The sequence below is a fragment of the Gobio gobio genome (genome assembly GCF_949357685.1).
Source record: "Gobio gobio genome assembly, chromosome: 21".
Classification (NCBI taxonomy): Eukaryota; Metazoa; Chordata; class Actinopteri; order Cypriniformes; family Gobionidae; genus Gobio; species Gobio gobio.
This window is the reverse complement of record NC_137117.1, coordinates 34,068,574-34,096,124: the sequence shown is the minus strand read 5'-3', so window position 1 is coordinate 34,096,124 and position 27,551 is coordinate 34,068,574. Positions and strand designations below refer to the sequence as shown.

At 38.3% G+C, this 27,551-nt stretch overlaps 1 protein-coding gene across 3 annotated transcripts in view; it reads right to left on the bottom strand.

Moving 5' to 3' along the window:
* The window catches only part of sulf2b (sulfatase 2b), a 189,180-nt gene that overhangs the window by 103,715 nt on the left and 57,914 nt on the right, over positions 1–27,551 (bottom strand). For all 3 annotated transcript variants that reach the window (XM_079803668.1, XM_079803664.1, XM_079803661.1), the window contains exon 3: positions 18,292–18,355. The gene's annotated coding sequence lies outside the window, so the exon portion shown is untranslated. The remainder of the gene's footprint in view (positions 1–18,291; positions 18,356–27,551) is intronic.

Here is a 27,551-nt window from a genome sequence, read left to right as displayed (position 1 = left end):
TCAAAGCGCTGTCAGCTAATATCTTGCGTCAGGGAACCCGCACCTGTAGCGTTTTTCCAGTGTCATAATGAATTAGATTTAAGATCATTGCCTTCCTGGACGGTCTTTGATCTCAATTCGAAACTGACAGCAGGCATGGCCTTAGAGGAAACAAATCATATACAGCAGACTTTTTTACATATTTCAACGTCCTGAACCTCGCACATGGAATTAAATTTGTCAATATTTATGTAGCATATATTCTGTGGAGTATTCCAGAATTGTCTTGAAAATAATGTCACAAGGAAAATAATCGTAATAGTCCTAAAATAGATCTCCATGTCCTTCTTGCAAAACATCATTTCTTTTTCATCTCGGTGTGAAAGAGAGTGCTGTAGAGGTGTTTTCGCCTCCTCTCTGGGGAATAAGTGAGCGAGCGAGGAGTTGTCCTAAAAGTGTCAACTTTTATCAAGCCTTTTTTCTACTCTTTTTGAAGTCTGCGCATTTATTCACCACTAGTAAAATCTAACCTAGAGAAACATTGGTCATTACGGTCTTCAGATCAGGCATGATAATAAGGTCAAAACAGACATGAAACTAATACGTCTGTAAAATATCAGTGCACAAAATCGGTTATATATTCATTCAGAAGATAAAGAGGTTCCTCAAAACCATTTCCATTATTTTCTGCCTGTTCCCAATTCCCATCTATCTTTATTCAGTTTTTTTATTCAATCTGCCTTGCGAGAGAAGGACAGAGCGCGACAGACAGAGAGGAAACAGTGGGCGCCCTGGGCGATCGTCACATCAGCTCAAAGGTCTAGGAGCAGGAGAAAGACATCTTAGAGGCCACGCTGAGTTAGCGCTTTCTCCCAGCAGTCTGTCCGTGTGTCTGGGAAAGCGTTATTACTTTTATTACAGAGTCCCAGAGAGGGACAGAGAGCGTATCAGAGCATGTAGAGGGGAAGAATGTGAAACAGCGATGTCAATCCCCTCTCAACCAAGCCGTTGTAGCGATGACCTTCAATAGACTGTATTAAAGGAACATCACAGGATTTATTCAAGCTCTACTGACAACATCTGCAGCATGTTGATAATTGCAGACTAAACAATATTACATTAAAAACATGTGTGGAGCATTCCTGATTTCCTTTTGAATTGAAATATTCATGTTGTATATACATTTTTAAGCAGACGGAAAGAGGTGTGATTGCAAAATAGAATCACTCAGATTGTCTCCAGCAAAAAACATTATATACATATTGTATATATATACACTCACCTAAAGGATTATTAGGAACACCTGTTCAATTTCTCATTAATGCAATGATCTAATCAACCAATCACATGGCAGTTGCTTCAATGCATTTAGGGGTGCGGTCCTGGTCAAGACAATCTCCTAAACTCAAAACTGAATGTCAGAATGGGAAAGAAAGGTGATCTAAGCAATTTTGAGCGTGGCATGGTTGTTGGTGCCAGACGGGCCGGTCTGAGTATTACTGGGATTTTCACGCACAACCATATCTAGGGTTTACAAAGAATGGTGTGAAAAGGGAAATATGTGGCAGTCCTGTGGGCGAAAATGCCTTGTTGATGCTAGAGGTCAGAGGAGAATAGGCCGACTGATTCAAGCTGATAGAAGAGCAACTTTGACTGAAATAACCACTCGTTACAACCAAGGTATGCAGCAAAGCATTTGTGAAGCCACAACACGCACAACCTTGAGGCGGATGGGCTACAACAGCAGAAGACCCCACCGGGTACCACTTATCTCCACTACAAATAGGAAAAAGAGGCTACAATTTGCACAAGCTCACCAAAATTGGACAGTTGAAGACTGGAAAAATGTTGCCTGGTCTGATGTGTCTCGATTTCTGTTGAGACATTCAGATGGTAGAGTCAGAATTTGGCGTAAACAGAATGAGAACATGGATCCATCATGCCTTGTTACCACTGTGCAGGCTGGTTGTGGTGGTGTAATGGTGTGGGGGATGTTTTCTTGGCACACTTTAGGCCCCTTAGTGCCAATTGGGCATCGTTTAAATGCCACGGCCTACCTGAGCATTGTTTCTGACCATGTCCATCCCTTTATGACCACCATGTACCCATCCTCTGATGGCTACTTCCAGCAGGATAATGCACCATGTCACAAAGCTCGAATCATTTCAAATTGTTTTCTTGAACATGACAATGAGTTCACTGGACTAAAATGGCCCCCACAGTCACCAGATCTCAACCCAATAGAGCATCTTTGGGATGTGGTGGAACGGGAGCTTCGTGCCCTGGATGTGCATCCCACAAATCTCCATTAACTGCAAGATGCTATCCTATCAATATGGGCCAACATTTCTAAAGAATGCTTTCAGCACCTTGTTGAATCAATGCCACGTAGAATTAAGGCAGTTCTGAAGGCGAAAGGGGGTCAAACACAGTATTAGTATGGTGTTCCTAATAATCCTTTAGGTGAGTGTATATATGCGATTCTGCCAATATTGTGGAGAGCGAGCAAGTGAGAGACAAGTTATTAAGTGTACATTTGCCTTCACCTTGTTATTTTCTTGTTGTATTTGTAAGTCGCTTTGAATAAAAGTGTCTGCTAAATGAATAAATATAAATGAAAAAAGAAACACTTTTTTATTATCAGTGTTGTGATACATTTTGAAATTGTGATATTTCTCAAGATTCTTTGCTGCATAAAAGGTTTAAAAGAACAGCATTTATTTGAAATCTTTTGTAACATTATAAATGTATTTACTGTCATTTTAGATCACTTTAATGCATCCATGCATTCATTTCCTTAAAAAACGAATTAATCTCAAATCTGCCAAGCTGTATATAAAAAATACAGGCGTATAAATCATCTAAGTGCAGGTGTTGTCAAATACACATACACATACAACACACACACACTCTTCCCCTGCAGTCTGTGCAGGGAGTCCTGCTGGACAGCCAAACGCATCAGACTTGAGAATAGTCTGATCAAACTCTGAGTGCTTTTCATTTTCTTCAAATTTTCGATTTTGAATTCTTGTACCCGGAAACAATACAAGTCAATACCATTTTGACAAAGTTTACCAAGAGGTATTTCCCACTATAGCAAGGCGGTATTTGACTCTGGTCAAACGTATCCATAGCAAATTGGTGGGACTGTCCTTTGACGGCAACATGCCCAATGCATTATGGGTGTTATGGGTATAAATTTTCCTACCAATTTGGCAAAATTGATTTTCTCTAGTCAAGTAGCACAGATTCCCTTTTCGCATTTTTTTCTGCCAAGTTTTATTAAAAGCTCATTTTGTCGGCAGTGAAGTACCCATTTAAGTATGTTTTTTTTAAGCTTTGTTCAACAATGTGACATTTTCTCATAATTAGATAATATTATTATACTAACCTCATTATGTTGATTAAGTAAAAACAATTAACATAATGAGATTATGTTATGTTATAAACAATCTCATTATGATTGACTTCCACTCCGTAACAACCAACCATGAAACATTTTGAATGTAACAGGCTTGAATGGTCAGTAAGTATTTTTTCACATTAAGCTGTGGTACTCATGTGAGCAATGCAGGACAGGTTCATATTCCATTCCCTCATCTTCCATAATTTCCTGTCCTCTCCACACAACCGCTATGAATAAAAGTGGCAAAAAGTCCTAAAATAAAAATGATTTGGTGCAAGCCTTGAACAAATCAATCGGATTCCTTTTCATAGTATTCCAGTTTAAAATTGCTTCAATTTTCCGACATCACGGCTATGCCCTTGGCGGAAAAATGAAAACCACAGATCAATTTCAAACAATCCTACACAAACACCCGCTACTCGCACACAAACTGTACACACTTTTCTAATCTGATGCTTTCTACCTCTTCTGTGCAGTAAGAGGCTCACACACAGACATCAGTTCCACATCAAACACACACACACACAGCGGGCAGAACAAAGGCAGACATCAAAGAACCATCAGCAGAGCTGGTCAGATCCTTTTATCCTGTCATGAGTCTAAAAATGTTCTCAGGAAAACAAATGCTGCACTCAGAGCAGTCGTCCAGCACAACCACAGACAGCACCTCGGTTCAGTCAAATCACTGAATCTCTTTAAAGTCCTATGTGCCAGTGAAAAGAGAGTGAAGTGACAGACAGAGACACTGTAAACATCCCTAATTCTGTGTGTGCAGGTTTTGTTTTCGTTCTTAAAAAAGAAAGAAAGAAATGGTCTTTCTGGATTTCTGAAAATGTCCCCAGAGGAATAGAAAAACCTGACAAAACCTCATTGTGGGAAGTAGTAAAAGGCACATAACAGAACAGTATAAAAAAACAAAACAAAACCATGCAAAACAAACAACAAAACAAATCCATACAAATCAAAAATCCAAACAAACAAAAAACAAACACAAAAACAAACCAGAACAGTAAAACAAAGCAAAACAAAATAACACAAAGCAAGCAAAACAAACACAACAAAAACAAAACATAAAACAAAGCAAAGCTAAAACAAACAACAAAACAAATCCATACAAAACAAAAAATTAAGCAAAAAGAAACAACAAAATCAAACCAAAACAGTAAAACAAAGCAAAAACAACAAAACAAAATCACGCAAAACAAACACAACAAAAACAAAACATAAAACAATGCAAAGCAAATCAAACAACAAAACAAATCCAAACAAAAATAATACATAGCAAAAAAAAAAAAAAAAAAAACCTACAACAAAACCAAACCAAAACAGTAAAACAAAGCAAAACAAACAACAAAACAAAATCACACAACCAAAAAAACCCCCAAAACAAAATATGTATGTGTGATTATGTCATATGTCGTAAATGTTGAGGGCATGTGTCAGGAAGGCACGGGAAACAGAGCAGAGCTGACGACGGGGCACAGCCTGACACTCGTGTGTGTGTTTGTGTATAACTGTAGGGTCAATCAGGCATGCAAGAACACAATCACACCTCAAGGGAGACCTGCCAAGCTGTACTACAAGCAAAGAAACAAGGTCTTGAACACAACACATACTGACACATATTAACACGTTGATTGATACAAACATTTCCCAGCATCCCTCTCCAGTTTACAGGATGAATTTAAGAGCAGTGGCACGCATTGGACTTCTGAAACGAGGAGGAAAGGCTCAACTGATAAAGGAATCAGCCAATCATAGTACAATGGAAGAACAGTTACACTACCTCAAATTCATGCCCCGCTTGTGGATCTCAATGACACTATATTTAATCTCATATTTCATATTTTTTCTTTGTTTATGTTCACTTTTGAATTTGAAAAGGCAGAGTGAATGGCTCAATTCAAATATAAAAGCCCATGCCATAATAACTTTTAATAGCTCAGAGTGTGTGCAGGTATATCATATGTGTTCATATAAGATTGTGTGGTGTGTCTGTGTGTACTGTGTAGTGCTCCTCTGAGACAAATTTTAGCTATAAAAATGTTGGCTATAGTCTGCCTATAAACACACAACAAGTGTCCATGTTTTATAGGTACTATGGACATAATGGTTTTTATACTGTACAAACTGTATAATCTATCCCGTAACACCAACCCTGCCTCTAAACCTACCCATCACAGAAGACTTTCTGTATTTTTAGATGATTAAAACACTTCATTTATATGGTTTATAAGCTGTTTTCCTCATGGGGACACAATTTACTGGTTTGTTACTCCTTGTGGGGACATTTGGTCCCCTTAACGTAGGGAATACCAGGTACACACACACACAATTTTTCCCTACAGGATCAGGTAGCTATAACCCGAAAATAATGCCCCATTTTGGCAGGACAGATTGTGTAATTATATCACAGTCTGGAAGGAAAGAGAGGGAGGGAGAAAGGGAGAAGTCTGATAGATGAAATTATTTCTATGATTCACTTTCATTCTTATATGAGTGCCCTTTGTTCTATTTTAGCAGTGTGCACTTTGCAAACATTTACACGGACAGTATGCAGATTTTCTGTATGCATGAAATATGTGCATTATATTAGCCAAAATGCACAGCACACTCATCTGGGATACTGCCTCAAAATTCAATGTGCTCAGCTTTTAATGTTTTTGAAAGAAGCCTCTTCTGCTCACCAAGGCTGAATTTATTTGACAAAAAAGTACAGTAAAACAGTAATATTCTGAAATATTATTACAATTTAGTTTTCTATTTTAAAAATGTTATTTATTGCTGTGATGGCAAAGCTGACTTTTCATTCCTTCAGAAATAATTTTAATTTACTGATTTGCTGCTCAAGAAACATTTCTTATTTGTATCAATGTTGAAAACAGTTGTGCTGCTTAATATTTTTGTGGAAATAGTGACCATGATGAATGGACAGCATTTATTTGAAATCTTTTTTATAACATTATTGTCATTGCTGTCAGTTTTGATGCATTTAACGAATCCTTGCTGAATAAAAGCATTAATTTAAAAACACCAAACTTTTAAATTGTAATGTATTTGATTGGACTGCCAAAATTCAATGAGGCCATTCCATAAAAGTGAAAAATGTAATGTTGAGCTGCTAACTAGCGGTCATGTGACAAAAGTAACTTAATTGCTACTAATTTAAATGTAAAGATTACAAACATTTATTGCTGCACATTACAAGCTACCTTAAAGGGTTAGTTCACCTAAAAATCACCCCATGAATCATGATTTACTCACCCTCAAGCAATCCTAGGTGTGTATGACATTCTTCTTTCAGACGAATACAATCAGAGTTATATTAAAAAATGTCCTGGATAATCCAAGCTTTATAATGGCAGTGAATGGCAGGCCAAAATTTGAAGCCCAAAAAAGTGCATCCAGCCATTATAAAAGTACTCCACAAGTTTTATTAAAAACTGTATAAAGTAAAATAGCTTTCTCCAGACCGCCTTCCGTATTCAACTTACGCAGAGCTGTGTGGATTACTTTTATGGGCTTCAAATTTTGGGCTGCTATTATAAAGCGTGGAAGAGCCAGGACATTTTTTATTGTATTCCGATTGTATTCGTCTGAAAGAAGAATGTCATATACACCTGGGATGGCTTGAGGGTGAGTAAATTTTCCATTTTGGCTGAACTATCCCTTTAAATACTAGCTAGTATACCATTCCAAACACAGCCCACTGATAACGCAGACGAAATTAGTGAAAACTGCAACTATTCTCTCTAAACTCTACTGTCTCAGAGTAAGCAAACAATGTGACTCAATGTGTTGCTGTGATAAAAGCATGCATGTTTATTGGAAATGCAGAGAGACGGTAGCGCTTAGACTAAGTCCTCTTTTAACTGTAATAAGATTTGTTTTACCGCTCAAAACAAGAGCTGTGCAATCTGTGAGATTCACAAGATTAAGAGGTGAAAGGGTTTATATTTAATACCCATAATTCACATTTTGGTGAATGTAAGTAGTGGTAAAACGGTTCTGATCCTCTCTTTTGTTGCCGTTCCAGCAACCTGTTGTGCTAGATCTGAACTCTCACATGTTTGACCTGACGGATTAACAGCACAAGAATCAGGACAGATACAGAGGTGTTACGCAAGAGCTCAATAATGTTAACAGGTGCACGCATAGAAATCTCTCTCTCTCTCTCTCTTTCTCTCTGTGATTCAGCCATTGCCTCCTCTTTGACCTCTGCATGACACAAAGCTATGATCACATCCTGTTACCCATCATCCCTCTCTCCCTCACCCCCTGTGCCCGAGGCCCACATTAACCACGGCAAATTGCCCAGCCATAATTACAGCTCATTCTCCGTCGTGCCGTTATGCTTTGGGTCAGTTCAACGCTTAGATTTCAGAATCACTCTCTCCTGGATGGAAAGAGAGCAATTCAAATGGCAATTTAAAGGTCTCGGTTTTTAAGCAGCACATCAGAATATTTTTCCACACTTTTTCCCCCTCAATTCCATGTGCTTCTGTGAGTGCACTGTACATGTATAAAAAGCAGGATCAAATCTATCTCTGTCACCTCCCATCCTGAGATGTTTTTCCTCCAAAATATTATTTCGAATCTTTCTCTTTTCTCTTATTTTGTGTAATTATCCTCAAAGATAATTGTGCGAGTGTGAAATACAGCGAAAAACAACACACTAGGCTGCACATGTGCACACGTGCCGTTTCCTCCACACATCTATTTGCTCACTCTAAAGTTCTGTCAGCGCTTCATCCATCCATCTGTCAATATCCGCGGTTAAGAGGAAGAACGAAGGCATAATGATGAAAAATAAATGATGTGACGAAAGAAAGCGAAAGCATTGGAACTGAGGGAAAAGACATGAAGGGATGAAATGTGGATGAATTTCCAGCAAAGTCCACCTCAAACAGCTCAGCTCACTAATGGGAAGTGTGTTTGCGTGTCAGCTGTACGTTACTGGAGCTGTATTTTTAGCACTACACATTAAATAAGAGGTAAGTAAATGCCGCAGGATGCAGAACAACATTTTTATGAAATACTAATGGCATGTTAAACCATATCCTTCTGCAATTATCCAATACAAAACATAACAACCATACCTTTTAGAGACAAAATAAAAATTCAGTTTTTTTATCACACCTGGTCACACTTATTGAAAACACATTACAAACACAGCACCAATATTGAGCATATTGCAAGTTATTTCAAAACAGTTCTTGCTACATTATAAAGCAATCGTTTTCAGCACCAATCAAGCAAGCTTAAAAGTTCATACTTAGCATAACATGTTCATTGATTTATGGACACACTTGCATTTTAAAAAGTGTCCCAACTCCCACACACATTGTTGCTAAAATCAGCCTATCAGCAACCCATTACAGTAACCCACACCTATCTGTGCAATCTCTCCTCTGACGATGTTAGCATTTCCAGCAACAGGCATAGAAGATTACAGGCACTTAACTGAAGTTCCTTGCTACTTCATTAGCCCGCAGTCGAGACCCTTTATCGCTACTTAAATCTATTAAACAATTATGTTATCAGCAGGAGAGTGAAAGAAGAGGTTTGTGGGAGATTTTTGCCTGCGAGCATATATACACTCACGAACACCCACATACTCACATACACTTGAAAGGCTTATATTTAGTACCTTGACAACAGAGTGCATATTCTGCTCATGCAGCCCTCTCTGACTTCCTCGGTCTCGCTTTTCTCACTCTTTCTTTCTCTCGCTAGCACCCTGGGTTTTCCGAGTCAATATGAAGCTGTAAGAACAGAACAGTCTGAACAGAATTTGTTAAATAAATATTACAAACTTAATTGGCCCTGCGCACACACAAGACGAGACACAAAAAAGACGAACACACACAGGGTCTAGGACTTGCCATATGTCAGATTCAGATATGGATGGATAGATGGATGGATGGAAGGAATAAAGCATTTATAGGAAGCATTTATTATGTACAGTTGATTCCACCTGGATGATGCAACGGCAGTCACAGTACAACGGCGCCAGTGCGTTCACCACACACCAGCTATAGGTGGAGAGGAGAGAGAGTGATCGAACCAATTCAATGGATTATTACGAGGCCATGATTGACATGGGGCAATGGAGGAAATTTGGCCAGGACACTGGGAGAGCATCCCTACTATTTACGTGAAGTGCCATGGGATTTTTAATGACCACAAAGAGCCAGGACCTCAGTTTAATGTCTCATCTGAAGGATGGTGCTTTTTGACCATCACACAGACTCACACAGACATAGGTGAGCATAGGGCTGCAGCTATCGATTCTTTTTGTAATCGATTAATCTAGCACTTAATCGATCGATTAATCGATTCATCGGATAAAAAATTGGTGTGTGTTTTTAAACAACCAAAACAAATAATGCATAACGAAAATGAAGAGGAAAAGCTATTTAATTTATTAATATGCACAACAGGTTTTAATGCTGTAATCTAGCCCTGACATCAAAGTAAATATATTTTATGTAGATTTCTACACCTGCAGCATTTACCATTAGACTACTAACAAATAATATATAATTTCTGGGGTGAGCCTATTTGCTATGGTAACCTAGCAACCTGTGTGTGTGTGTGTGTGTGTGTGTGTGTGCGTGAGGAAGAGTGACGCCCCAGTCAGACCAGTTACTTCATTGCAGTTTGGTACGGCAGAAATACATACATTAATTTTCAATAGAACGCTGCATTTGGCTTGCATCACTTTTATTGCGGTGCGTTTTAGGTGAAGCATCCGTTCGAAAAATCGCGTCACAATATCACGTCCCGGTGTATACAGTGAACGCATGCTGAAATTATTGTTGCGTGGCTACATAAAAGGTTAAGCATATGTGATGCATTGCCACGATTGGTCTGACTGGCACGTGAGAGAGACGAGGGTGCATGCTTTTTCAGATAGGGTCAACATGGAACCTATGGACAAACCAATGTAGGGCTCATAGTGGGGCTAATTCAGATAGGGCTAACATGGAACCAATGGACAAACGAATGAAGGGTCCATACTGGGGCTAATTCAGATAGGGCTAACATGGAACCCATAGACAAACCCATGTAGGGCTCATAGTGGGCCCAATTTAGATAGGGCTAACATGGAACCAATGGACAAACCCATGTAGGGATCAAACTGGGGTTATTTCAGATTGGGCTGACATGAAACCAATGGACAAACCAATGTAGGTAATCAGCCCATAGTGGGGCTGAATCAGATAGGGATGACATGGAACCAATAGACAAACCAATGTAGGTCCCATATCTCAAGCCCATATTGTGCCTACATTTTCCCCACCATAACCAGCGACTGATTTTTTGAAAACATCAGATTCAAATGAATGAATTGATAACAAAAAAAATTAACTCTTATTCTGAAATATTGTCAGAGAAAATATAAAGTTGTGTTTGATAAGATTGACCTTGTACTGATTCAGAAAAAAATGCTTAATTGAAACGCTACACAGCTTCAAGAACAGCAACACGACCACCTCACTACAGAGAAGTGTAGTTAAACTAACTGCCAAACACTGGAGAGACATGAGAAGGATTAAGCCTCACGTGGCTGATCCATAATGCATTTCTGCAGGGACAGATTCACGGTAATCATCTAGAATGTCGCCACGGTGGCATTTCTGGAACAGTGTGTGGCCTTTTATTGACAAAGCTTAGTGTCTCCCACTGACAAATCATTGAGAATGAGTTAGGTGACAAAATCAATGACTCTTGCTCTCGCTTTCTGTCTATATTTTATCAGCAGGGATGGTGGAGAAACGATTGATCGAAATGGTGGAATCAGGCTATTCCTGTCAACAGGTAAAGTTAGACTAAAACATCAGAGATCAAGCGACACTTTTGAAAAGAGAAATTTAGTCAAAAAGAGCATTTCATTTTAGCACTAGTGAATCTTCTGTAAATCGGGTGTACAAAAATGTACATTGTGTGAAAAATTATGAGATTTATGACTCAACAATGAGATATAAAGTCATATTGTGATATTTAACTCTTTACCCACCAACGTCTTTTTTTTTTATTGTTGTAAGCCACTGCCAACATTTTTGATAATTTTCACAAAACTTTCATGGTCCCCAGAATATCCAGAATGTTCTATGAACATCTGAACATGCAATATATCAAAAGAAAGAACAGAGCCTCTCCTTTTAAACAACAACAGCAACAAAAATCTTTTTTTTGTGTTGAAATGTTTTATTCTAGCACCATGCATTCTTTTTTCTATCAACACTTCAATGTGGGTTTCAATGTGTAAGTTTTATACAAAACATTTTGAACAAAAAGCTGAGAAAATCGCATTAAAACATGCACAAGAAATGCTTTTATTGGGTGTTTCTGCTCCTTTTTTGCCTATGTTTTGATTCAGAGATTCAGTACTCTTTCAGAAAATACACCCCTGACCACATAACAGTAAAAACACGGAAAGCTGGACAATTCTGTCGATGGCGTGGGAAGAGTTAAAGTCGTACTTAAGATATAAAGTTGCAATTAAAGGTGTGGTCACAATTTCAATAGCTTGGTGAATTTTCCCCTGCGAGATATCCAGTCATTTCAATAGGGTTCCTGTATGACAGTTTAATTAAATGTTTTAATTTTATTCAAAATATTAACAATCTTATGAATCCTTACCATATGAAATATCTTATATTTTCCGAAATTTAAATATGTGTAAGTAACTTTATTTAGTTATTTCAAAGGTCATGACATGGGTTTTTTAATTTTAATATGTTCCTTAAGGTTCACTTATTATGTTGAAATGATCCGTTTTTAAGGGCCGGTCCTTTAAGGCTTGTCAGTAATCGGCCACTTTCACGGCCACTTGCTATTGCATGCGAGTAAGTGTTTTGAAAACATTATTCATATAAAACCATCATTTACAGACAAAGCATTATGAAATGATTTACTTTTTTGTTTGTCATGTAGGCCTAGCTGCTGTTAGATCCAATACTTCATCTGCGAAATTACACTGTGCCTCTCCGACAAAACAAAATGTTTTACGCGATCAGGGATGCAATTAAAATAAACCATCCACTTGTGTCCGACGCTGGGATACTTCTGTAGTCTACGCCAGTCAAAGTGGGGAAAGCAGATTTGAATTTAGCAGTTGATCACATGATGCACTGAATGTCACATTGGTGTGATTCAAAGGGTTTAAGTGTCAAATGCGTCAAAGGGTTAAGTGACAATTGTGACACCGTCTGTGAAACCCCGGCTAAAGTCGCATAATCTAATGATGAGATATAGAGCGTCAAAGTAGTCATAGCCATAAAAATGACCAAAACATGCAATTTGTGTTTATTGCTGTAAATTATAGATTATACCAAGGGCTTTGAGATGCAGTACTCAATTTTTCATTTATAATATTATAAATACTGAAATTAATGATTTTATTGACGCTACATTTTATTATTTTGCACCAAAAAATACCGGACGTGGGCTTCTTAAATATTGATTTAATGTTTACTTTCGACGCAGAAACAACTGCTGATTCTTATATCATTTGGTTCAGAAACTTATTTTTTACAATTACAAAGTGCAAACAGACCATAATATCAATCCGCACGACCAAGGATCAGATCAGTGTCGGGAAAGGCAAGAAAACGGCGACTTAAGCCGGGTTCCGATTTCTGTGTGGATTTCTTTGTGCCATCACCGACATTTCAGGAACAGTTTATTTGTTTCCTAACTCCACCTTCTGCCTATACATCCATATTATTTTAAAGACATTTAATGGCTGCTAAGTGTCTAAATAGTTTGTTTTTTGGATGCTGATGCGCTGGGTTTATGAATTCGCTCTCTGACAGGGCGGCCGCGGCAAGCGAAGCGCAAGGAACAGAACAGCTGATAGTTTAATTAATAATGATTAATATAGGCCTACTGTTTTTTGTAGGCTAAATAAAGAACCCGTATTATATATTAATATAAAAAAGTTGCGTGTGTCCTTCGGAAGCAAAGCTCTTGCGTCTGATGTTTTGGTTTCGGTTTGTAAACCTATACGAATAGAACATGCATGAATGAGAACATAAAGTGCAGGACGTGCTTTATGTAGGCTAAAAGAGTTGTTAAGCACAATGAGCCATGAAAAAATCCTAATGAATCATAATCTAATCGAATTGTGAGACAAGTGAAAATTCACAGTTATGACTAACTATCTGCACAAAGTTTGAGACTGACCTGTTAACTTGTTAGGGCATTAGGCCTAGTCCTGAATTTACTCCAAATGTTACACAGTGAGATTTTCTATGGATGTTTTATGTATTAATGGATATAGGCCTATTAATGACATTTTCTACTGAGATTTCATTTTACTAATAAAGTTATAGCCTACAAATCATTAGAGTGAACTGACTTGGTAAATCAAGCTCTTGTGGTGCCCCCATTTGTTTCAATGTTTCACGCTTTTTGGACATGCACATCATAATAAATAGACTTGTTTTACAAAACTAAGAATTTTCCCATAAATGTGTCCTATATCACTGAAAATGGGAGAATCTTAGCTTTAATGTGGTATATGGCACATTATCAGATTAATAATGGTTCAAATGTTTTACAATTTCAAAAATAAGCTTGATTTTAAAATTGGAATTTCTCAAAATCATGATTTTCTGAGGCCGAAATTCAGCTAACTTTTGACATGATCTTACTCAGACAATATTAAAGATATCAAGGTTATATTTTCACAGAATGTTCTTTACATTATGTAGGATGATTTTATGTATAAAACAGCAAATGACAAAAAAAATGACTTTAGCTGGGTTTTCACAGACAGGGTCACAATTATGTAAAAAAAAAAACCTCTCTGAGGTGAAATGGGGTAAGAGAACAAGCTACTTTATCTAGATCTTTGCCTGAACACGTAGGTTTGTTCCCCACTAAACAAGATTGTCCATGAAATAAAAAAGGGCTATTGTTTCCATGTCCCTGTGGTTTTGAGGGAAGGTCACTTCTCTTACAGGGCCAAACATGACTTTTGATACATTATGTAAAATAAAACAATGACAGGAATGAAAACAGCACAGCGTTAAATCTTCTGATGGATGTCTTTACCAGGGTGTGCCACACGGTCCAAGTTCTTCCTGTCATTCTAGTGACTTCCTACGACTTCCCTTGTTTTTCTCTTTCTTCCTCCTCAGTTTCTTTCCTTCGCCACCACCTTGGAGGACGGACACTTGTCAAAAATCCAGATATGCTCAAAAGGCACAACAATAAAAAACCTATTACCCTATCATTATGAAAGGCTTTTTAAACTGAAAAGGAATGTGGAGACTCCCTAGGAGATTGCAGAATAAATTATTTCCACTAAAACCGGACCAACGCAACTCCAAAGCAATATGTGCACTGAATTCATTTGCAGATGTCCGTTTTCTCTTCTTTGTAAAACCTCCTGCCTTTCGGATTTTCATAACCTGTGTCTCAGAACAGCCCACGAGGCATCCGGCCGACCTCCCGCTGGCTTTCATAAACTATGAAAGAGATTATGAAATTTATATAACGGCCGCAGAGATCCGATGAGGATTATTGTATGTGAGAACACAGAGTGCAGTGTGCCATGCGATTTTATGAATTAAACCACAAAGCCCAACACATTGGATTATTCCGATTATTAACGCTCAATTAACTGTAGGGGATGTATTGTTTTAATAAAGAATCAATATTAACAGATGGTCTGACGTTTAATGAGGCAAAAGGGGGGGCTGGTTATGAGCAAATGAATGGAATGATTTCTTCTTTTTTGGTTAAACACTCCCTCTCTTCTATCTCCCTTCTGCTTCAGAATAAGATAAAAAAAAGATGATGATTACGCTAAGATCTGAATGAACAGATGGTTTGCCTTTTAGGAAAACTGCCATTTTGAACAGCTTCCTTCAAACCAATCTGATTGGACATAAAACATAGCCTTGTCAAAAAGACCCCTCCATTTTTCAGCAAAGGTTTACAGAGGAGAAACAAAGAGCAGAGGTTATCTCATTTAGACTAATGGCTGAATAATGGCTTTGGTCTAATACTAGAGGCGAAGATTTGTGCTGCCATCCGTTCAAGAAACGCCAGCATCTTAAAAGAGAGAATTAAAACAAATAGCCTATATTTTCCCATCCATTTATACTAGTTGTTGTACAACTGAACCGCAACTGTGCCTCATACATGTAATTATGGTAATTAGGGTTTAGGCAACCATGTACACAAGCCCACATCTGTGCTGATCTTATAGGGAAGATGTCAAGCTATATTAGCTGTGCTGAAATTACACACTGCGCAAGGGTTGCCATGCAGTTCAGACAAGTGCATTGTGATTTCAAACTGAAAACAAAAAAGTGATTTCTGTGTTACTGAACTGATTATTTCAATTAGTAATGGCCAAAAATTATAAAATGGTCATTAGAGAATTATTTTACATGTTTTCTGTCGAATTCAGTGTGTGATGTGCGCCCAAAGCAATTCGCAGGCCTCCTACAACAGCCTACTTTACAAGACATCAGGTCACCAACCTACGCAATGCTTATAAATGTGGTTTTAAAATAAAGATGGTTCTTCACTCTGAGGACAACTTTGGTGAGAGATTCTCACAGCCATTTGACTCAGATGTGTGTGCATGTGTAAAACAAAGTGAGTGAGATAGGTAAATACAGTAACAGGAGAGAAAGTGAGAAAAAACAGATTAGTAATTCATTCTGTAAATCTCTTAATCACTTTTCAACTGCCATCACTGGATTCTCAGCACCTTTTTTAAAAGAAGGAATTTGGGCAGGACATACTGGAGGGCTCATCCTTTGTTGTTGTTGTTGTTGTTGTTTTTAAACAGCCAATACGCTTTAGTTATTAGCATTAATCACTTTTTCTACTTTTTTATAGACCGTATGTTGTCCCGCCCTTTTCAGTGCTGCACTCGTTGTGTTCTGTCTTCCAGCTGTGTTTCCGCAGCGTAAAGGTAAATATGCATAAAGATCGTACAGATTTATGAATGAATCTTCCTGGTTTACTGACATTTGTTGTGGCATTCGCTTCAAACTTCTCAATGCTCATGATCACTTTCGTTACAATAAGTAAATCCACAATCCACTTCACCAGCTAATTATTACTCTTCGACAGTGATACAGAAAAAGATATACAGTATGTATATATATACTGTATATACACATACATACATATGTAATAAGATAATCAATAAACCTGTACAGTGTGAAACGATGCAGTGTTAGAACGTTACAACTAGATGCTTAGCAACCGACAACCAATCGCGTGCCTTATAATCACACACTTTGGGCAGTCACGGAAACACCAAGCGATGTATATAAACAGTCGCTTCTTCGAATGATAAGAAAAATGTCAAACAGCGATGGAAAATGCAACAATTGGAGTGAAGAAGAGACCGTTTCATTCTTACCTTTATAGTAAAAAACTTGATATTAGAGTCAGCAATGTGTAATATGAGGACACACAATGCTAGAGCCTATGCTGCACTTGTACAGTCAGTAACACTGACACCGCAAATAATGACTTTAACCCGGGGTTTAAGAATGTGCAGTGTGAAACGGCAGCTTATGAATACCCATGATTATCTGTTAACCCCGGGTATAGTATGAGCAGTGTGATACTTAAATAAAGATAATCCAGGATTCCGTTTACCCGGGGTTTAGAATAACCCAGGGTTAACTATTTCAAGGGTGAAAAGCCCTATAGAGTGCCTATTTTGCCCATTTTTACAAGATGTAATATAAATCTCAGGTTTCCCCAGAATCTGTGAAGTTTAACTTCCTAAAATACCCCAGGAATCATTTATTATAGGATGTTTCAAAAGCCCCTATTTGGGTGGGAGCAAAAACATGCCGTTTTTGTGTGTGTGTCTTTAAATGCAAATCAGCTCCTGCTCCCCGCCCCCTTTCCAGCTTGGGTGCTTAGTTCACTATGGCAACAACAGAACTGGAGAACCTCACACAGCCAAAGATGGGAATTCTAACTGTTCATGATTATACTTCATATCCAGAACATGTAAGTATCGCACTTTATGTTTTGTGAATGTTTGCAAATCGGCTTTCTGAATGTGTTCGTTAGTACACTGTACAGCTAATGTGGCTAAAGTTAACATTGTCTCTGAATGTATTCACAGAGACCAGAGCTATGTCGTTAGTTTTATTTTTAAGAAGTAAAAAGTTGCGTTAATGAGTAATGAGCATTTTCGGGTTAAAAATAAAAAACATAGCTCACAAAAGAAAAAGTCCTGAGACGATGCTTATGATTTATGGGAATTAAAAAAAGAGGAGTGGGTGGATTTTTAGCATTAGGGTGGTTGTGTACACACACTGCCAACACACATTTATGTTCAAATACCATGTACAAGTGAAATTTGCATAATAGGTCCCCTTTAATACTGCAGTGAAGTACTTCAGTACATACTAAATAAACCAAATCCATTTCACCCAATACAACCACTCCAGCTCATCGCTATGATTACCACGGTCTGGACTCTGCAAAAGACTAAGAGCTTTGTTTTTTCATGTTTATGAGAAAGTTGTTTACACTCAGTCAGGTTGGGCCCTGGAGACTTGGAAGCTGGTCTCCTGATAGCCATTAGCACTGGCCATTTCATTTCCCTCACGGCCAAGGCCACCTCTATGGCCCTAGTTTCCAGGCAACAGCCTGAAGACACAACAAGGGTCATCGATGAGCAAGAAAAGCAGACCTCAGATGCCCCACAGCTGCCTTACAAGTCATTAGAGACTCTGTACTAGACAGAAGAGTATCTGTGTGGTTCGAAATACTCTAAGTGTGTGAGTGTCTGTTTGATCGTTCCTGTTTCGAAACTTTGTTGGAGTTTGACGGACAGGATGAAAGCTGTGCAGAGATGGAGAGACCACAAACTCACTGGAGAAGAGCTTTTGATTGCTTACCTAACAAAGATGAGATGATTTCTTCTCCAGACAGCAGTGGAAATGCACAAACCATTCACTGACACTGAGGAGAAATGAAAACACAAAAGTTAGCATCTGCATAAGCATCCAGAATTAATATGAAAGAATTTCGAAAGAATATTTTTGAATATTTATTATTGAAGAGCGACAAAAACTGTGTTGATTATGGTTTCAGTCTAACTGCCAAGCATCTCTTAGAATAGATTCCGTTACAACTGGATCTTACAATGCTAAACAATAACCAGCAATATCTTTTGTGCTCATGATAACTTTTGCTAACTTTTCGTGGAAGTAAATCCACGTCGCCAGCTAATTACTCTTTGAAAGTGATGCCATAGAAATAAACAGAGCTACCGCAAAAACAGAAGTTCAATCACAGAATTCTAAAGATGGAGCACGCTTGTTTCTCTGCCGCATAAGGGTCTCTATTATAGAGCAGTGCATTCTCATTATAGAGGGAATCTAATAGGACAAAAAGCTTTATAGTGCAGGATGAGTCATCAATATTTCTCCTTCATTTTCCCAGAACACTGGGTAAGTCTGTCTGTGAATTTGAGCCTGTCTGTGAAAGCGGTGTCAACTTTCAGCAGCATACTAGCATACTCTCGTGAATAAACAAACAAACAAACTCTTGTGAATATGTTTTTTTAATTACAAGTAATGGTTCCAAATTAAAAAATGACATGATTTGAACATTTCAAATGGACATGATTCGCAATTTCTGAATGACTGACTGACTGATTGAATCTGCTTCATATTGCTAACTCATGAACAAGTTTGAGACTTTTTTAAAGAATATTTTTTACTGACTTTTATATGTAAAAAATCTGTTAATAATATACTCTCACCTAAAGGATTATTAGGAACACCATACTAATACTGTGTTTGACCCCCTTTCGCCTTCAGAACTGCCTTCATTCTACGTGGCATTGATTCCACAAGGTGCTGAAAGCATTCTTCAGAAATGTTGGCCCATATTGATAGGATAGCATCTTGCAGTTGATGGAGATTTGTGGGATGCACATCCAGGGCACGAAGCTCCCGTTCCACCACATCCCAAAGATGCTCTATTGGGTTGAGATCTGGTGACTGGGGGGGCCATTTTAGTACAGTGAACTCATTGTCATGTTCAAGAAACCAATTTGAAATGATTCAAGCTTTGTGACATGGTGCATTATCCTGCTGGAAGTAGCCATCAGAGGATGGGTACATGGTGGTCATAAAGGGATGGACATGGTCAGAAACAATGCTCAGGTAGGCCGTGGCATTTAAACGATGCCCAATTGGCACTAAGGGGCCTAAAGTGTGCCAAGAAAACATCCCCCACACCATTACACCACCACCACCAGCCTGCACAGTGGTAACAAGGCATGATGGATTCATGTTCTCATTCTGTTTACGCCAAATTCTGACTCTACCATCTGAATGTCTCAACAGAAATTCGAGACTCATCAGACCAGGCAACATTTTTCCAGTCTTCAACTGTCCAATTTTGGTGAGCTTGTGCAAATTGTAGCCTCTTTTTCCTATTTGTAGTGGAGATGAGTAGTACCCGGTGGGGTCTTCTGCTGTTGTAGCCCATCCGCCTCAAGGTTGTGCATGTTGTGGCTTCACAAATGCTTTGCTGCATACCTCGGTTGTAACGAGTGGTTATTTCAGTCAAAGTTGCTCTTCTATCAGCTTGAATCAGTCGTCCCATTCTCCTCTGACCTCTAGCATCAACAAGGCATTTTCTCCCACAGGACTGCCGCATACTGGATGTTTTTCCCTTTTCACACCATTCTTTGTAAACCCTAGAAATGGTTGTGCGTGAAAATCAAATCCCAGTAACTGAGCAGATTGTGAAATACTCAGACCGGCCCGTCTGGCACCAACAACCATGCCACGCTCAAAATTGCTTAAATCACCTTTCTTTCCCATTCTGACATTCAGCCTTAACGGTACACGTATTCGTGCCGAACCGTTTCGGTACAGGGCTTTCGGTTCGGTGCGCGTGTGTACAGAACGGTTCCGAGCGCAATCTTTAACAGTTGGCTTGTTTTAAGCGCGGAACACACTTCAATCCTAGTTCCCACTCGGACATATGAAGTATTCAGTCCATTTTATCACGAAATTCAAACAATAAATGCCGCTTTGATGCTCTTTAATGTGACGACTGATCACTATAGGCGTGTCAGTTCAAGCGGCTGCGTGGCACGATCATCTATGAATGCGATTATCTCTTCCTAAAGAATAAACATGAATTAATATCTCTTAAGTTATGTTGAGGATACATTACAACTTACATAAACGTATCGTATGTGGTCTAATCGCTCAATCAGTGTTTCAACCGCTCAATAAAACAGCTTGTAAACAATGTCACGCAGCATCACATTTACCTCAGAAGTCATTCAGTGTCCACAGCTGTGAGTTCACTAGAGAAATCAACTCTTTCGCTAAATATATGCACTACATTAGCCAATTAATTATATTCTACTGAACCTGTTAGTAGATAGTAGACCATGTCAAATAATGTAGAAAGATATAATGGATTCAACTGTGAACCTTTTGTTAATTCATAACTGGCATCCTGGCATATGCATATTGTGTTCCTGTAGCTCAGTGGTCGCCAACCCGTCGATCGCGATCGACTGGTCGATCTTTATCACTGTCCCGGTAGCTCCCGATAAATAACCGAAAAATAATTAACAACATGTAACAAGTAGAATTATGTACCGCTCCTTTAATGCAGAAGGCAGGCCGTGCCGTGGACGGAGCGCGTGCTGTGAACGTCGAATGTATGCGTGTTATATTTCTGTTGCTCTCACTGTTTATTTTCTGTTCAGTAACGCTGTTGTTAGTGACGTGTTTTGCAAACTGCCCCGTGTGCGTGTGGGATCGACGACGCTGATAATAAACCCCTGTGAAATATCAGATACGTGAGTTTTGCTTTCACTTGACTAACGTTACAACCATTCAGGCCAGCTATCCGGCCTGTCTGTGTAAAGCCGGACAAACACATTATCAAGGCACGAAATCGCTCCTTATGCTCCCAAAATGTATTCTCTGCAACCACAATTCACACAGCAACAAATCGACCGATGCTATAGTTATGACAGCGCTACTGCAGCGGAATATCTCTTCAGCAAACTGCCAAGGAAAGTAAAAGTTGCAGACGCTCATTATCATTAAAAGTAAAGTAACTAAATGATCAGTGCTTATGCCACTCTCTCTCTCCTATTGCAGTCCTTGATTTGAAATTAGCTGTTGCAGCTCATATTTGTTGATTTCGGTGACGTGAACTCCATTAAAAATGCATATAACGTGGGAATTGAAGACACCACATTTATGTGACCAAGTGTAAATGAAATCGTATAAATAGGCCCAGCAAGATAACTGTTCGGGATGCTTGAAATATAGGAATATAGGAAGAAAAATATAAATATTGAATTGGGGAGGGGAGGGGAGGGGAGGGGAGGGGAGGGGAGGGGAGGGGAGGGGAGGGGAGGGGGGAGGGGAGGGGAGGGGAGGGGAGGGGAGGGGTAAATGAATGTATCTCTGAACGAAACCGTCTCCAGAATAGTTTTGATGACATTTTACAGCGGTACCCAAAGAAACGCTTCTTTTCCATAAGCACCATCTACTGTCAAAAAGTGAATTAGCATTTTTATTCAGTCCATCTTATTTGTTTTTTTGCAGGTGTGTCTTATGTATCAATTTCACAAAGCTAAAGCTGAATAAAGTCTTGAAATTATGCAATCTAATTTAAATAAAAAAACACTGCTCATGCTACATGTGTGTACCTTTGTTTGGGTAGTGATTAAAATGCAGTGGTTGTCTCACATATCAAATGGCTTATTTTCTTAAGGCTAGTTTGGGCTCTTATAGAGCAAATAAACAACAAAATAATTTGCTTAAGCAAAGAAAAAGAAAAAAAACGACAGATGTTCTCGAAATACATAAAAAAAAAACTCTGAATCGGCCATGAAAAATCTATAAGTAGATCTTGCCTTTCATCAAGGCTGAGGTCAGGGATCTTTGGCTTGAAAAGGTTGGTGACCACTGCTGTAGCTCAAACAACACAGCGTGGTGCTAACAACATCCAGACCACTACTCTCATTAAATAAACATTTCTTTGAGATCATCATTGAGGTTTCTGAGCCGCCTGATCTCACCTAGGGCCCAAGGTGAGGTAAAACCACCACTGCTGGTGTCAGATGACAGAACGCTAACTAATACTTGGAAAGTTACAGGAGGTCTTCAGACTAAATGATCACATTCTGTATCCGTCCTCCATTTCTATACACAAGAGTCTGGAATCACATCATATGCATTTACATATTGCGGATACACACATTCCACCGATGCATAAAGGATGAAACACACATTAGTAAATGAGTTTCAACAACAGCAGTAAAGCACACATGCTCGGCCCTGAACGGTGTGTGTGCGTTCATGTGCGCGGTTCCCCCCAGTGTCCCATTTCCCCGCTCTTTCACTCGAGTATAGAGAGCAATGGCGCAATTTCTCTTATTTTTCAACCAAATAGATCAGAAGGGAGTCATCAAAGCCCCTCCGCTGAGGATAAATCAAACAGGACACGCGGAGGAAAGGCAAGGACACGCACACGCTCAGAAAGAGGCAGGCAAAGTCACACAAAGACAAGCATACGCACGCAAACTAGGAAGTGATGTCGCAGTGGTCAGTTAATCCACACATCCAGGAGAAGCTGTGAAGCCACACGCACACATCGTCACCTCTCCAGTCCTTCTGTAAGACAGAGTTTTAATGATGACAGGACAGGGAGAGAGGAAGCATCTTTATGTGCAGAAGTAGGTCTTAGTGAACTCTGCATATGATGAGGTGACAGGCTTTCTTTTATTCTGTCGCTTTCGCTCTCTTCCTACTCTCTCCTTCTATTTTTTGTCTCCTCTCTCCCACGGAAAACGTAATATATGGTATACCTATAACAAAAATCTCCATAAATAATATATAGCAGGTGAAGTAAAATTTTTTTCACTTTCACGCCTAATATGAACATTCAGTTTCTTTATACAGTGTGCTGCCCACACATAGATCACGTCACAAAGACATCCATTGGCAGTATCAGTAACATAAATTATCAGTCGATATTAGATATTTTCATCTATCAGCACCGATATTGGATATTTTTTTTAAAAATTCACCTTTGCAGTAATTTAAAATTCACGCAATTAAAATGAATATTTAAAAACAATAATGAAATAAAAAATAATAATTTAATAACACTGTTAAATATAATCTTTAGAAAATTCACAGTGAATACATTTTGACTTCTGAATTCATCTGTGGCATTTAAATCAGCTGTTTTTTTATTTATTGTGATAAAATAGCATATCATTTTACTATCAATAAAAACTATATTTTAAATTGTGTTTTTAGAGAAATTAATACTTTTATTCAGCAATTATGCATTGAATTGATCAAAAGTGACAGTACAAATATTCATAAAGTTACAAAAGATTTCTATTTCAAATAAAAGCAGTTTCGTTAAATTTTTTTTATCTTTTTAATCTCTTTAAATCATTGTTTACACAAAAACAACATCGACTTTTTCAACATTAGCAATAATATGAAATTGTTTCTGAAGGATCATATGATGTGTTTTATATTACTATACAGAATTTTACTATACTATTTATCAGTTATTGGCCTAAACATAGTTCAACCCAAGTTGGGTTGAAAATGGACTAACCCAGTAATTGGGTTGTTTTAACCCGGCGATTGGGTTGTTTTAAGCAAACATTTAACCCAACCGCTGGGTTAAAATGACCCATTCACTGGGTTAAAACAATTGCTGGGTTAGTCCATTTTCAACCCAACTTGGGTTGTTTTTAACCCAGCATTTTTTAGAGTGTATGTATATTAAGATGTTACACCAAAAATGAGTGTCGCCAGGGCACGGCTATGCATTTGCTAATGGTTTTAGCATGTTGCTAGGTGGTTGCTAGGGTGTTTAAAATGTTTTTTTTACTGGTCCTTGTATAAAAACAGTTCATGCTCCTCTTATCTGCAATATTCTGGGCGCCAACAACTGGCCTGGCATGAATAATATAGCATTTGTAATAATTTTTCGGGGATCCGTGTGAACGGGATTCATTTTGACAACATTGTTGTCTTTAGGCAAAAAGGCGCAAAGGAAAAACCTTTTAGTACATCAATGATGTCATGTAAATGAACCCTAAACATTAATTGCAGGATTTTTTTTAACCTGTTTTATTGGTTGCCTGGCGAAAATCCATGAGCCCAATCATTTAGAAAAGTAAAAGCACACTTACTCAACCAGCCGCATAATTTGAGGTATTGTTCAATTTCACATTATGATACAAATTATACAAAACAAAATGTATTCACATGCGCCAAAAGTCCCCACACAATATAATCAAAAAGATTCAGATCTTTGATTATGACACACATTATACTGGTGCTGAAATTCTGTAATTATTATGTAGCCAATGTATTTTTGAGTTTTATTGTTGGAGCTAATTGTGTGTTGAACATCTGTGCTGATTTGCAAGTAACAGACAAATGTCAGACCATCTGCTACCCAATAGACTAATGAGAATAAAACATCTCTCTCTCACACATACACACACACACACATACACACAAACACACATCCCTTTTCAGCCATCCTATTGTGGGTTGCATTACAGCCATATTTTATACAACAGTCCCCAGACAGCCATTCAAATATCCTTATGCACCCAACGTGTCTTATAGAGCTATTTGATTTGTGGAGGGCGAATCAACCCCAGAGCTCCAACATCACTTTTTATCCACTTACATGGCAAATAAGATCTGTGAAATATTACTTAACAGCTCTAAAATACCGATCTTTGGCCAGTGTCCACTTTCCTGTCCATTAACACCAAAAATGGACTCGTATACCTGAAAGGAAAGCGGCACCCATGAGGAATCTCGACAAAAAGAAATGTGCCTGTGGCGAACTCACTGAATCACACAAACTCATTGAATCACATTTACTGCCACGTTTCCTGTCTAACAGCGTCCGGCTACATGCATAATGCACGAGGTGAGAGCAGCTAGCAGCCTTGAAAGCAAGCGCAAACACAACGTGTGAAACAGACTCCATGATAACACCCCGAGTCAGGCAGGGAGGCAGGCGACAACATATACATCTCTTTTTGTTTTTGTCTTTAATTCTCTCTATTTCTTGTGACTTCCTACATGAGGATGATTCCACACCTCCATATGTGTGCTAACACCCAAATTCAAAATAGTTCATAGTTTAAAAAGAAGAAAAGTGAACAACAGTCTTTCAGTCATTTTTGACTAATCGTGAAATGAGAAAAAAACATACAAAAGATCCAACAGACAATGAAACTTCTGTCATCATTTACTCACTCCCATGTTATTCCAAACCCATTTGATTTCCTTTCTTCAGTTGAACATAAAACAAGAAGTTTAGCAGCAATATTCAATAGGGATGCACAATATATTGGTACCATTTTGGTTATTGGCAGGCATTTTTTTTTATACCAACCAATATTAGATATCTAATTGTCTATTAGCCCCATTTCTGCATTTAGATAATCTTTCAAATACAAATATTTTAACTGACTTTATAACAGTTGCGCATTTATATCTTGCAGTTGTGTGTTTATATCTCACAATTCTGAGAAAAAAAAGCCACAATTATATTTTAAAATGTTTTATTATGTGGCGGAAACAAGCTTCCATAAAAATGACAGTAATTCAAATTGAAAATAAAAAGTATAAATATAAAAAACGAATACAAATGACAAAAGCACGTAATGAAATTACTAAAACTTAAACTAAAAGCTCATTTAAAATAGTAATACTATAAATAATAATAAAAAACACTGCTTTTAGTAAATGTCAAAATAAATATCCATTGTTCGTACTCTACATTATAATGTTGTTATTCTGAAATTCACTCGAAACAATCAATTTCCATTTGAAATCATTTTTCATTTGTTTAGAATATAGTATAGAATGTTAATAGGCCCTTAATTGGTTATCTTTTATCATAATAATCAGCTCATTTCTAATTTTCTGTAATTTATATCAGTGGATTCCTCATGTTCATGCTGCTCTTCCAAATGATGAAAGTGGAAAGTGACCAGGTATTGTTGAGCAGTGAGTTATGATAAAGGTCCAAAAAGGGAGAAAAATACTGGAGAGAAGCTGTCAATCGAAGCAGGCAATCTCTGTTTCCCTGCTGGGATAACAGAGCATTTGATGGTCCTGTTGGCCGGATCAGTGCCACTCAGTGGTGCAAGAACAGTGCATCCCCTCAAATGAACGTTTCGGGTTCAATACAACTTAAGCTCTATCGACAGCATTGTGGCATGTTGTCGATTACAGCAGAAAATAATTCAGCACTGAAATAAACGTTAAAACCAAGCGACAACCTCCCGCAGTTTCTCTTGAAGCCAATACGGAAGTGATTTTTACTGCAATTCATCGACTGGCCGCTAGGGACAGGCTCCAGAAGGGAGCAGAATCTCATTGAGCCCCATGTTAAAATGCCCAACTTCACAGCAGATTAAAACATGTTTACAGTCTGGTACAAACTGTGCTTTAGGTCTATACGGCTAATTTTGCCCTTCATGACAACTGTGAGGAGGGTGAATTGTTTGATAACATTATATAAAGCCTTAAAGTTCAGCATAATTAAGGGCGTGACCACTTTGAGTGACAGGTGGATAGCCATTTATCTGCTGTCTGTTAGTCATCACGTCACTTCAGCTCCGCCCACGTCCCACTGAATAATTAATAAACGTCCACGTCACTGAATAATTAATAAATTAATGAAATATAGGGCTGCAACAACTAATCGATAAAATCGATAATAATCGATAATGAAAATCATAGACAACGATTCTCATCATCGATCAGTCAGGTCTGCCCTCCGTGCATGGAAAACGTCCACTAGTCGCGCCAAATGACAGCATTGAATAACGCATTTCTATGGACAAAATGCATCTAAAAATACTGGAGGAAACAGAGTGAGCTGCTGCGGGAAAGGTCTGTGATCCAAGTGCCCCAAACATGATCATTCTTTATTTTAAGCTTCAAGTGAATGCATTAGTGTTTAACAGATGCGTGTGCGTCCTCAGCGCAAAACGCTCATTTTACAGGTTATATCCTTATCTGTAAATGTTACTAATTCATGCGAGTATTTCCATTTTGCATGAAAGCGTGTCCTGACAGTCTGCATTAAGCTTCAAACT